Source organism: Loxodonta africana, chromosome 3, assembly GCF_030014295.1.
Source record: "Loxodonta africana isolate mLoxAfr1 chromosome 3, mLoxAfr1.hap2, whole genome shotgun sequence".
In the NCBI taxonomy this organism is placed as follows: domain Eukaryota; kingdom Metazoa; phylum Chordata; class Mammalia; order Proboscidea; family Elephantidae; genus Loxodonta; species Loxodonta africana.
In genome coordinates this window covers 196,601,158-196,613,362 of record NC_087344.1, presented here as the reverse complement: position 1 = coordinate 196,613,362, position 12,205 = coordinate 196,601,158, and the positions used below count along the sequence as shown (strand labels likewise).

General features: G+C 57.5%; 5 non-coding genes across 5 annotated transcripts; 2 read left to right on the top strand and 3 right to left on the bottom strand.

Annotated features, from left to right (window-relative positions):
- Positions 1-218: 218 nt before the first annotated feature.
- Positions 219-290, bottom strand: TRNAG-UCC (transfer RNA glycine (anticodon UCC)). The gene has a single exon. It is a non-coding gene; the product is annotated as a tRNA-Gly (tRNA).
- A 792-nt stretch (positions 291-1,082) lies between these two features.
- On the bottom strand, positions 1,083-1,154 carry TRNAD-GUC (transfer RNA aspartic acid (anticodon GUC)). The gene has a single exon. It is a non-coding gene; the product is annotated as a tRNA-Asp (tRNA).
- Positions 1,155-1,734: 580 nt separating this feature from the next.
- On the top strand, positions 1,735-1,817 carry TRNAL-CAG (transfer RNA leucine (anticodon CAG)). The gene has a single exon. It is a non-coding gene; the product is annotated as a tRNA-Leu (tRNA).
- Positions 1,818-3,596: 1,779 nt separating this feature from the next.
- Positions 3,597-3,667, top strand: TRNAG-GCC (transfer RNA glycine (anticodon GCC)). The gene has a single exon. It is a non-coding gene; the product is annotated as a tRNA-Gly (tRNA).
- Positions 3,668-6,918: 3,251 nt separating this feature from the next.
- On the bottom strand, positions 6,919-6,990 carry TRNAE-CUC (transfer RNA glutamic acid (anticodon CUC)). Its single transcript has one exon. It is a non-coding gene; the product is annotated as a tRNA-Glu (tRNA).
- Positions 6,991-12,205: the final 5,215 nt, after the last annotated feature.

Below are 12,205 nucleotides of genomic sequence, written 5' to 3'. Positions count from 1 at the left end.
CACCCCTCGGCCCCAGCCGTGGACCTTGCTCCGGCCTCCAGTCGCCCGGCCCGGCCTCCCCTGGCACTCCGCGCCCTTTTCTCTTGCTCGCAGCACCCCCAAAACGCTGGGCGCCTCCTTCCTTCTCCCACACATACACACCGAGCCAAGTGCCGACTCCGTCAGCCATACCTGGCAAGACGGCCCTGGGCTGGGCCTCTGGCAAAAAGTCAGCCCACTGCGTTGGCCGGGAATCGAACCCGGGTCAACTGCTTGGAAGGCAGCTATGCTCACCACTATACCACCAACGCCGCACAGCCCAGACAAGCCCAAGATGCCGCGCGGAACTCGCACCAGCGTGCTGCCGCCGCCGCCGCCCGCCGCCGGGCGCAGACCCTTCTCGACGCCTGGCTCACCCGTCCGCGGCTCCGGGCCCTCACAGCACCACCAGCCGCCGCCCGGCGCCAGCCGAGCCCCGCCGCTCTCCACACGCCCCCGCCCCGCCCTCCTCAGCCCCGCCGCTGGGGGGCGCTCTCCCGCTCGCTTCCTCCGGCCTCCCGCCCGCAGCGGGGCGCTCCAGGGCGCGCGGCCCCCCACCCCCGGCCCTGAGCTCCCGGCTGCGGCCTGCCCCCGGGGCACGCCTGCTCCACACCCCCGGCTCGCCAAGCCCCTTCCATTCTCCGCCACGTCGCGGCCGCTCGGCGACGCTCGGCTAGGCCACAGCCGGCACCGAGACGGTGCACATCTCCGACAGGCCGCTCTCCACCTGGCACCTGGGAGCCGGAGTCGCTGGGCGGCGGTCGGCGACCCTGAGCCGGGGGGCGGAAGACACCCATCCGCTGGGGACGGGCCGCTCCTCAAGCGCTGCCGGGACCCGAGAAGGCTGCTGTGGCTGGCGGGCGACCAGGCGCCTTGGCCAGGAGGATTGGAAGGGAAGGTGGGCGGAGGGTGGGCTGTGCCCCGCAGAGGATGACGCCAAGGGCCCAGGTGGAGCGCGGAGGGCAGGGCAGGGCGGGGCAGGGCAGGGCAGGGCATTGCGCCGGCCACTGGGTCTGAGAGCGGGCGCCGGGTGCGTGGCGGCAGAGGCCAAAAAGGGCGTCTGCCTCCCCGTCGGGGAATCGAACCCCGGTCTCCCGCGTGACAGGCGGGGATACTCACCACTATACTAACGAGGACGGCGGTGGCCGTCCGGGGTGCAGAACGCTCTCCCGCCGCCGCCGCTGCACACCACGCCGACTCCGACTCCGACGCCGACGCCTCTTCCTGCCCCCTGCTCGCTGCATGCTCGGCGACAGAGCGCGCCCCGCCCACCTCCATCCTCGCCGTCCACGCAGCCTGGCACCCGGGCCGGGCCCGGGGGATACCGAAGCTCCGCGTGCGCGGCGGCCGCTTCCCTCCACGGCGGCGAAAGCGCCGGGAGAAAGAAAGGGGATCGAGCGGGCAGAAAACGTCTGCGAGGAGGAGGAGGCATTGGTGGGCGCGAGAGCTGACGTGAGGACGGAGGCCGGGGCAGCGGCTGGCGGGGCCCGGGGGACGGTGCGTGGGGGAGTTGGCCGGGCACCTCGCCGGGTCGGCCGGCCTTGGTGGCGCTCGGCTCCGAGCCTTCGCGCGCGCCGTCCGTCCGTCCGTCCGTCCGTCCGTCCGTCCGTCGGTCGCGCAGCCGCAAGGCCGTCCAGGAGGCGCGCCGACCGGCCCAGGGCACCGGCGTTGGCGCGGCGTCGCAGCCGGGCCAGCGGCGACGCGCCCACAGCCGCCGTCAGGATGGCCGAGCGGTCTAAGGCGCTGCGTTCAGGTCGCAGTCTCCCCTGGAGGCGTGGGTTCGAATCCCACTCCTGACAAGACAACCTTTTGGCAACAGCCACCTACTGTCCCCAGCCTTCACCACACGCGTCTCTGCCCTTTACTGGGCGACTGTCCACGCTCGGGCCGTGCAATCCTTCTGCCTCTCCAGCCTCCAGCCCGTGGCCCCACCCCGCTCCGACACCCTAACTTGTCAGGCACATCCCTGACAGCTAGGATGCTCCAGCGCCTTGAACCCCTCTGGTAACTGCCTTTCCGGCCAGCCCCAGCCCAACTGCCCACCATGAAACGCACCCCTCCTACCTGCCTGCCCCCGCATCCGCGCGGTTTCTCGACTTCCCATCGCAGCTACCTCCTCTCTCTTACCCCTGTCCTCTCTCTGCCCTCGCCCTTTCCCTCTTCCCTCTGTCTTTCACCTCTCCCTCTCCCTCTCCCTCTCTCTCTGTCTTTGTCAGGCCCCGATTACCCAACAAGCAAGGTAGGCACGGGTCCAATTGTTAGGCTTCCCACCAATCTGCAGCTCACGATCTCACCGCTCTCCCACCGCAGCAAGGATGTGGTGAAGCCCACTTGAAACCGCTCACCACAGAGTAGGGAGCCAATACAGTGGAGCCCGCCCGTGCGCGCGACCCTGGCTCAACGCAAGCCGCTGCTCACCGGCCTTCCTGGTTAATCCGCCCCTGGTCTTTAGCCCCGTTTGCCTGCGTGTGTCTGTGGGCTCCATCTGGCCCGTGTGGAAAGCCCTCCCCGGTGGTCCTCCACTTTCTGCCCGCTGAACAGCAGCAACTCGCTTTTGCCCTGCGCTGCTGCAAGCAGCACCACACCACCCAAGACCTTGGCCATCATCCCGCCCTTTCCACACCAGCCTCCTGCCCATTCCTCTCTCCCGCCCCGAATCCCCTTCCCACTAACACCCGCTGCGCCCTCTCTTCAGCCCGTGGTCTCTGCGCTTGTTGAGTTTGGGACCTTTCCTCCCCACACCGGCCATGCGGCTGCATTTTCAGCCCCACCACCGGCTGGCGAGGAGAAGCCAGAGCCGGGCACAGGGCCCGGTCCACCTCGGGCGCGCCACATCCCAGTTCCACGCGGGTAGCCGCTGCCTTGGAGCAGACCCACCGCGCCAACGACCTCTCTGCTGCCGAAGAGCTCTTTCGATGGGTGGGCCGGCTCCCGCTCCACAACCCACCCCCTCCAGCACAGCATCCTAAGGAGTGCGGCTGGCCGGAGGACGGAGGGCGGAAGGCAGGCTCAGACCGCTGTGGCCACTTTGTCCGACGTCCCGCCGCTGGCAGGCAGCCGCCACAGGAGGATGCAGGCGTCCCGCTCCCTTGCTCCCGGACCTCCTGTGCCCACACCCCCAAGCACGGGCCAGAAAACTGGCCGCCCAAGGGGGTCCTGGGGGTGCATGCCGGGGGTCGCCGCCGGGACAGCTGTGAGCACCTCTGCGCGCCACAGGCCACCTGGCCTGGCTGGGATTGGCGCTGGCCGACCAGGCTCCTTCGGGCTCTAGGCTTCCTCCCAGCCACGGGATGGGCAGGGACTACCTCTCTCCCTCCGCCTCCGTCCAGGACCCTCGACACGCCTGGCACCTGCCTCTCTTCCACGTCGGTCGCCCAGACCCCTTCCCTTGCCCGCCCGTCCCGCCCACCCGCACCAGGCCGCCGGCCCCAGGCTGGCCGCCGCCGCCTGCCTAGCTCTAGGGGAGCAGAGAGACAGACGCTCCGGCCAGGTAGTGAGCAGCGTCCTGAGCCCAGCGGCGGGCCAGCGAAGACAGGGCAGGGGCACAGGCTGGAGCCAGCCGCCCGGACGCCGGCAGCGCATGGGTGGTTCAGTGGTAGAATTCTCGCCTGCCACGCGGGAGGCCCGGGTTCGATTCCCGGCCCATGCAGTCCCCTGTCCCCTTTTGGTCGCTCTGCCCCAATTCACACCGCCGCCTGCTCAGTGCTTGCTCTGCTTGCTCTGCTCTGCTCTGCTCTGCTCTGCTCTGCTCTGCTCTGCTCTGCTCTGCTCTGCTCTGCTCTGCTCCGCTCTGGCTCTCCTACTACACTCGGGGCAACTCTCCCAGAGCCCTGGGGCTCCGCTCCCACCTGCAGCCAGCCCACCAGTGTGCCAGCGCCCTGCGCCTCTCCCACACCCTGGGGCCGAAAGCACACCGCGCTCCGGCGCCGACCGCCAGTGGGCTCTGCCCCAACACTTCTCCCGGGCAGCCACCCTTTTCTCTTCATCACCCTGACGAAACCTTAGCCACACGTTTCACTTCACGGAGGACCACCGTGCAACACGCGGGCTTTGGCTGCGGGGACTCCATGCCTCTTCCCATCTCACCACCCTTCCTGGCCACGCTCCCAAAATGACACCATCCTTGCTGGACCATTACCAAGGAAGTCGCACGGCCGGATCCATACTCGGAAAAGCAACGCATTACGCTCCCCTACCGTGTCCTGGTCATCATCGCGCACGAGAAAATGAAAGTCATGTCAGTACAGTCACTTTAGCCCACTCCTCCACAACACAGTGGTAAACACGCCCCTTCCTTGCCCGCCTCCCCCTTACCACGATCCAAACTTTTGGCCAAAGGTCACTGGAGGCATCTGTTGCTCGGGCCTCTTTCAATCTCCACTGAGTCCCCCGTCCCACCCCACCGCACCCCACGGTGCCCCAAACGCGCACCTAACGCACTCCCGTGTCCTGACAAAGGGACGTTTAAGCCTCTGGGCCAGTCGCGCGCCCTAAGACCTCACGGCCTTTTCCAGACGTTTTTCTCTCTTCCCTTCTCTTCTAATCTCTCTCTGCGTGTCTCTCTGTGTGTCTGTCTGTTTCTCGCTCCCTCTTCTGCCCGTCCGTCTCTGTCTCTATCTCTGTCTCCCTCTCTGTCTCCCGGTCCCTGTCTCACGCTGGCTCTCTCTCGACAGCACCCTTGCCCCCAATCAACCTCCCACTCTTTAGGTTGACTGACTTCAGGCACAGCACCGCGGGCAACCTTGTCTGGCCGGGTCCAGTCTCATGACGTGCCCTTGGATCTGGGTGGGACCTAAGCCCACCCTCCCAACACTCCCCCCCACCCCCGCCCCCCAGCTAGCCATCTAGTGGTCCTTCCAGCCTCCGCCTGACCCGCCACCACAGACCTCTATCACACGAACGCCTTGCCTTGCCCTGATGACGCACATCCACCGGGCTGGCCACCCCCGGCATCCCCAGGGTCGCCCCCGCCCCTCCCATGTCCCCACCCTCATCTCCACACTGGCCTGGCATAATGCTCCGAAGCCCCCAAGCCTCTGCAGCACCGGCACCTCACTAGGCGGCCGCACTCGCTGCGCCCCCTCCTGCCCTAGGGCGGCTTGGACACTCTGACATCTGGACTCCTTCTCCCACCTGCCAGCACTCAGGACACGTCTGTCCCCTCTTTTGGGTTTCCCTCACCTTTCCCTGTCCTTTGTGTCGTGCCACCCGAACAACCAGCCAGCTTCCTCCACTGCGGTCATCTATCCACCACTCACAAAACAGGGGCAGGAAGGAAGTGCCTGGGGTGACAGTAAGCTTCTCTATGATCACACGGGTTCCTGCTCACAAGGCTATGCCTTTCCATGCCTGGCCTTCTACTGCCCTGACATTCCAAGCCGCTGAAAAGCCCGCGGAGTGCAGTTCTACTCTCAGACACATGGGGTCGCCGGGAGTCAGAATCCACCCCATCGCCCTTTTCAAAAGCCATCTCTTTCTTCAAATCCCGTGAACGGCCACCCCAAGGGATGAAGTTATGCTCATGCCACAACAGGCATGAACCTTGAAGACATTCGCCGAGTCAAGTAAACCAGACCCAAAACAACAAACGTTGTATGATTTTACTTTCGTCGCGTCTGTATAACAGGTAACTTCCCAGACCAACAAAGGAGAATAGACGTTTCCCGGGGTAGCCGGGAAGGGGAAACAGGAGGCCCTCATTATGTGGGAACAGGGTTGGTTTGGGAATGACTAAAAAAAAAAAAAAAAGTGGAAATGGATATTCGTGGAGATTAGAAAAGACGGCGAACGTCCTTAAAGCCACTGAATTCTGCACTCAGAAATGGTGAAAATGATATATTCTGTCTTACGTATACTTTCACCACAATTAAAGACAGAGAGAGCGGGAAGGGGAGGTGAGTGGGAAGAGAACCACGAAGATACCCAAGGAACGACTGTCTGGCGTGAGGCTTGTGCGTTTCCTTGCGTGCAAACTTGATTTCTAAGAAAAAGAGTCTTGAAGCAAATATTAGACCCTCTCTGTCCGCAGGCCTTGCAAGACGCGGATGACTGCCGTCTGCCATCTACCAGGCGCGGCATCATCGATGAGTTAACAAGAGGGACGCTCGGGGTGGAAGGGGGGATGGACACCGGGATAGATATGCGATAAGGCAGGAGTGGGATAAAATGCATGGGTCGTACAATCCGGGGGGCGGGAGTAGGGGTGTTCTCGGTCAATTTGTGTCCACGCTGAGATCTGTTGGCGCCTTGCTAATACCGTCGTGTTAGAGAGTCGGGGAAGGCTACCTGCTGCCACCGCCCCTCAGCCGTTGGGCATGTCCATTTCCCCGACGGCCCCCGGTCTCACATTCCTCTCTCCCCCTTACTCTCATCCCCCCCCCTCCGACCCCACCCGGACCCCCCCAGCTGGCCGGGCATTCCCAGATTCCCCTTTCACGTTCTTCTGTCTCCCGGCCGCCGTCGCCCTGCTCAGGGTCTGGGCCTTCACAAGCTTGGCTCCCCCAGCCCAGGTCTGGCCTGGTAGCTGAGCCAAATGCAAGCACGCGCCAGGGCGCGCGCTGGCAGCAGCGAGGACGCGGGCTCCGCTCCTGGCCACCGCCGGCCAGAGGCTGTCCTGGCCTGTGGGCTTTGGGGCTGACAGATGCCAGAGAACGCGAGCGCCTGCGCCAGCGCCAGCGCCAGCGCCAGCGCCAGCGCCAGCGCCAGCGCCAGCGCCAGCGCCAGCGCCAGGGCGGACGAGCAAGTAGGCCTGTGGTGGGCGAGCGGGTCGAAAAGGATCGGATGGCATTGGTGGCGGCAGCGGGCCAGGCGGTGTGCTGGGCCTGCAAGCGTTGGCTAAAAGGCAGGTGTGGAGGGAGGTGCGCGGCAAGTTGTTTGTGGGCAGAGAGGAAGAAGAACGGCTTCCCTGACCGGGAATCGAACCCGGGCCGCGGCGGTGAGAGCGCCGAATCCTAACCACTAGACCACCAGGGAGCGTCGGGACACCCGTCCTGCCTGCGCCACCTGCACTCAGCGCCTCCGCACCCCTCGGCCCCAGCCGTGGACCTTGCTCCGGCCTCCAGTCGCCCGGCCCGGCCTCCCCTGGCACTCCGCGCCCTTTTCTCTTGCTCGCAGCACCCCCAAAACGCTGGGCGCCTCCTTCCTTCTCCCACACATACACACCGAGCCAAGTGCCGACTCCGTCAGCCATACCTGGCAAGACGGCCCTGTGCCGGGCCTTTGGCAAAATGTTAGCTTCCTGCTTTGGCCGGGAATCGAACCCGGATTAACTGCTTAGAAAACAGCTATGCTTATCGGTATACCATCAACGCAGCACTGCGCAGACTGAGCCAAGATGTTTCTGAGAGCCCTAGGAATGTTGCTGCCGCAGGGAGGCGCAGTCCTTCTGCGTTGTTCTTCCCAGCGGTCCGCGGCTTTTTTGCAGCAGCACGGCCCCACCAGCGGTCTCCTGGCAACCGAGGAACCCAGCAGCTCTCCAAGTGTTACCGTCCCAGCCGGTCCGGGAATACTTTTGCTCCGCGACTGGGCTGAGCAGGCAAGTTCGTGAATAGTTGTCAGCGTCGTCTGCAGCGGCAGTGGCGGGAGCGCGTTCTGGCCCCGGGGTGGCCACCGCCCACCTCGTTACTATAGGGGCGAGTATCTTCACCTGTCACGCGGGAAACCAGGATTTGAATCCATTACGCGGAGGCACGCTTTCTTTTCGGCCTCTGCCGCCACCCACCCGGCGTCTGCTCTCGGCCCAGTCGCCCGCGCCCCGCCTGCCCTGCCCTCCGCGCTCCCTGGGTCCCGAAGCTCCATCTGCTGCCTGGTCGGCCCATCCTTTGCATGAGGTGTTGGGGAGGGAAGGAGGAGGAGGAACGTGTTGGGTAAACGGGTTATCCAAGAGGTTGCGGCTCGAATGGGTGGCTCAGATAGGAACGGAAGCCCCTACTTTCTCATTTAGGGGTAACTCATCCCAGAACTCCCTGCCCAGTTTTCTGGTTTTTTGTTTTAGCCACTCATTGCATCAACAGGTATTGATTTTCTAGCCGGAGCCACTGTCTGAGTCTGTGTTTTATTAAGTAGCATATTCCCTCAAGCAGAGTTCCTCTTCCAACCCATAGCCAGTTGGAGGTCGCACGTCTAGAGTATTGGTCTCAACGGATCTTGGACGTAAGCAGCAAGAGTTTCATACCAGCCAGTGGGCTGAGCTGGCAAATTCCTCTACAGGAGCGCACCCCCTTTCCTCCCCGGTGTAAGCCCTGCCATCCCTCGTAGCCAGTGGTGGCCACAGGCACATTCTTACCTTTTGGTTGAGGAATGAAATGTTTCCGCCCCCACTCCCCTCCCTCTGCCCTTGCTCTCAGGCTCCAGCAGGTTGTTCTGTTGGCCTCAGACTCTCTGAACAATCCCTTATTGGAAGGAAACAAGCAACACCCACTCGAGTCCCAGTCGGTCCCTTTTCGGAACCCAAGCTCAATTTTTTTTTTTTTTTTTGGCGTCGGGAATGTCTGGGCAGTGCTCAAGTGCTGCGGCTTGTCTGTTTTATATCTGGGCGTATAGAAAACCCTTGGAATGCTCGGTGGTGCAGTAGTTAAAACCTATGGCTGCTAACCAAAAAGTTGGCAGTTCCAATCCACCTAAGCTCCCCTTGGAAACGCTATAGGGCAGTTCTACTCTGTCCTTTAGGCTCGCTATGAGCCGGAATCGACTCGACGGCAATGGGTTCGTTCTTTTTTGGTTTATAGGAAACCCTGGTCGCATAGTGGTTAAGAGCTACGGCTGCTCACCAGAAGTCTGGCAGTTCGAATCTACACTGCTCAGCAAAAGTCTAGCAGTAGGAATCCACCAGGCCCTTCTTGGAAAGTGGAAGGGGCAGCTATACTCTGCCCTACAGACCCACTATGAGTTGCCTATGAGTTGGACTGGACGGCAACGTCCAAGTGTTTTTGAGCAAAGCTGGCCTTTACTGTCCTCATTACGGAAGTGAGAAGTCCCCTGCCTATCTCTCTCCCAAGTAGAGACAGGTGTTTGGCCTCTTTAGTTGTAGAGAGGCTTCCTGATCTCTATTATGTTACATGAATGCTACCTTTTAAAAAGAATTTAAAAATTGAAACTAGTGATTGTTGTTTCTTGTTAGGTGCCCATGTGTGGGTTCCAATTTATAGCGACCCTATGTACTACAGAACAAAACACTGCCCGGTCCTTCACCATGCCCACAACCGTTGTTAAGCTTGAGCCCATCATTGCAGCCACTGTGTTAACCCATCTTGTTAAGGATCTTCCTTTTTCACTGATCCCTCGTGACAACATGTCCAAAGTATGTAAGACACAGCCTTGCCATCCCTGCTTCTAAGGAGCATTCTGGTTGTACTCCTTTGAGGACGGATTTGTTCGTTCTTTTGGCAGTCCATGGTATATTCAGTATTCTTCGCCAACACCACAATTCAAAGGAATCAATTCTTCTTCTTTGGTCTTCCTTATTCACTGTCCAGCTTTCACATGCATATGATGCGATTGAAAATACCATGGCTTGGGTCAGGCGCACCTTAGTCTTCAAGGTGACATCTTTGCTCTTCAACACTTTAAAGAGGTCCTTTGGAGCAGATTTACCCAATGCAATGCATCTTTTGATTTCTTGACTGCTGCTTCCACGGGTGTTCATTGTGGATCCAAGTAAAATGAAATCCTTGACAACTTCAATCTTTTCTCCATTTATCATGATGTTGCTTATTGGTCCAGTTGTGAGGATTTTTGTTTTCTTTATGTTGAGGCCCAATCCATACTGAAGGCTGTGGTCTTTGATCTTCATCAGTAAGTGCTTCAAGTCCTCTTCACTTTCAGCAAGCAAGGTTGTGTCATCTGCATGACGCAGGTTGTTAATGAGTCTTCCACCAATCCTGATGCCCTGTTCTTCATATAGTTCAGCTTCTCAGTTCTTCTGGTCTCAGGCTGATGTAGTCTCTGATTTATGTGGCCCTTTCTGTCTCTCGGGCCCATAATTACCTTGTGTCTTTGGTGCTCTTCATTCTCCTTTTCTCCAGGTGGGTTGAGACCAATTGATGTATCTTAGATGGCTGCTTGCTAGCGTTTAAGATCCCAGATGCCACTCTCCAGAGTGGGAAGCAGAATGTTTTCTTAATAGATTTTATTATGCCAATTGACCTAGATGTCCCCTGAAACCATGGTCCCCAAACCCTCGCCCCTGCTATGTTTGCCTTCGAAGCATTCGGTTTATTCAGAAAACTTCTTTAAAACAACAATTTCTTGTTATCTCTTATGTTTCTGTGGGTTGAATGGGCTCAGTTGGGCAGCTCTCGCTTGGGATCTCTCAGGTAGTTGCAGTCATATCGTGGTATGTAGGGCCTTATGGGGATTTGATTTGTGCTTCCTGTGTTAACCAACGTAAACATGGATACAGGATAATGACCTTTGTCCTAATGGACTCAGGGCAGATGATGCTAGTGAAGCGATGAGAGTTTGTGCGTACAGGAGAGTGGCTATCTGGGGCTCCCTGTTAATCTTTGCTAGTGAAAGGGTATTTTGTAAGCTCCAAATTAATTAGTTCCAAGTGTTTTGACCCCAGTTGATGAGGTTGACTGGGGAGGTCACACATTACTCCAAATACGTGATACTTCTCGACCTCCGATAAGGAGAGTGGAGTTAAAATTCCTGGGTGATCTAGGGTCTTAGTCCCAGTGCAAGGGCCTTATCTTGGCCTTCTTTGGGGGAGTAGAAGTTTTCACTGTTGATTTCCCTTTAGACATTTGCTATCCAAAATGGCAGTAGCCACCAGCCACATGGGGTTATTTAGTTCTTGAAATGTGTCTAGTCCAAATTGAGATGGGTCATAAGTATAAAACGCAGACTGGATTTTGAAGGCTTAGTATGAAAAAAAGGATATAAAATCAGTATACAAATTTTTAAACTGATTACATGTTCAAATACTATTTTTAACGTATTGGTTTAAATAAGGCTAAATAAAATATATTATTAAAATTAATTTCCCCTGTTCCCTTTTCCTTTTTTTAATGTAGTTACTAGAAAATTTAAAATCATATACACGGCTCCCATGATAGTTCTGTTAGAAAGAGCTGCTCTGTACTCTGCATGGGGTTGAAGACATCTGAGAAATCTAATGTTATGGCAAGTGTGTGAAATTTCTTTGAGCCTCGTTGAGGCACTGCTCTTCTTCCCCATATGGTCAGAGTACCATGAGCTCATCTCTCTCCCATAGCGTCAGAGATCCTACAACTCTCAGACTTCTGAGAGTTTGCATCCTGAATGCTTTGGACCTTCTCCTAGTTTCTTTATAGACGGTGGTATGGACACAAAGGTATGTGGACATACAAAAAAACTGGTCTTTCTAAATCCTTTTAAACTCTCTTTATCCCAGCTTTTTTTTTTTTATTTCATTAGAATAACTTCAAATGTTGATTTAGTGTTACCACAATCTATCATAAGAGCTGCACTTATCACTTAGAATAGAATTGTTACTGCTGCAGTTTTGCTTCTACTGGTTCAAATTTATATGCTCTATAGCTCAAAAAAAAAAAATTTTTTTTTATAGCTCCCTGTCATGGATTGAATTATGTCCCTCCAGAAATGTGTGTATCAACTTGGTTAGGCCATGATTCCCAGTATTGTATGGTTGTCCTCCATTTTGTGATTGTAATTTTATGTTGAGAGGGTTAGGGTGGGATTGTAACACCATCCTCACTCAGGTCACCTCCCTGATCCAAGGTAAAGGGAGTTTCCCTGGGGTGTAGTCTGCACCACCTTTTATTTCTCAAGAGACAAATGGAAAGGGAGGCATGCAGAGAGCTGAGGGACCTCATACCACCAAGAAAGTGGCCCTGGGAGCAGAGCGCATCCTGTGGACCCGGGTCCCTGTGCCTGAGAAGCTTCTCAACTAGGGGAAGATTGAAGACAAAGACCTTCCTTCCTCCAGAGCCGACAGAGAAAGAAAGCCTTCCCCTGGAGCTGACACCCTGATTTTGGACTTGTAACCTACTAGACTCTGAGAAAATAAATTTGTCATTGTTAAAGCCATCCACTTATGGTACTTCTGTTATGGCAGCACTAGATGACTAAGACACGCCCTAACCTAAATAACCTCCAGAATTTTTCCATTCACCCTGGATGCAAGGGTACAAAAGAGCTGCATCTTGTTTCAAAGTTTGAATTTATGATAAATTGTGTGGCAGAT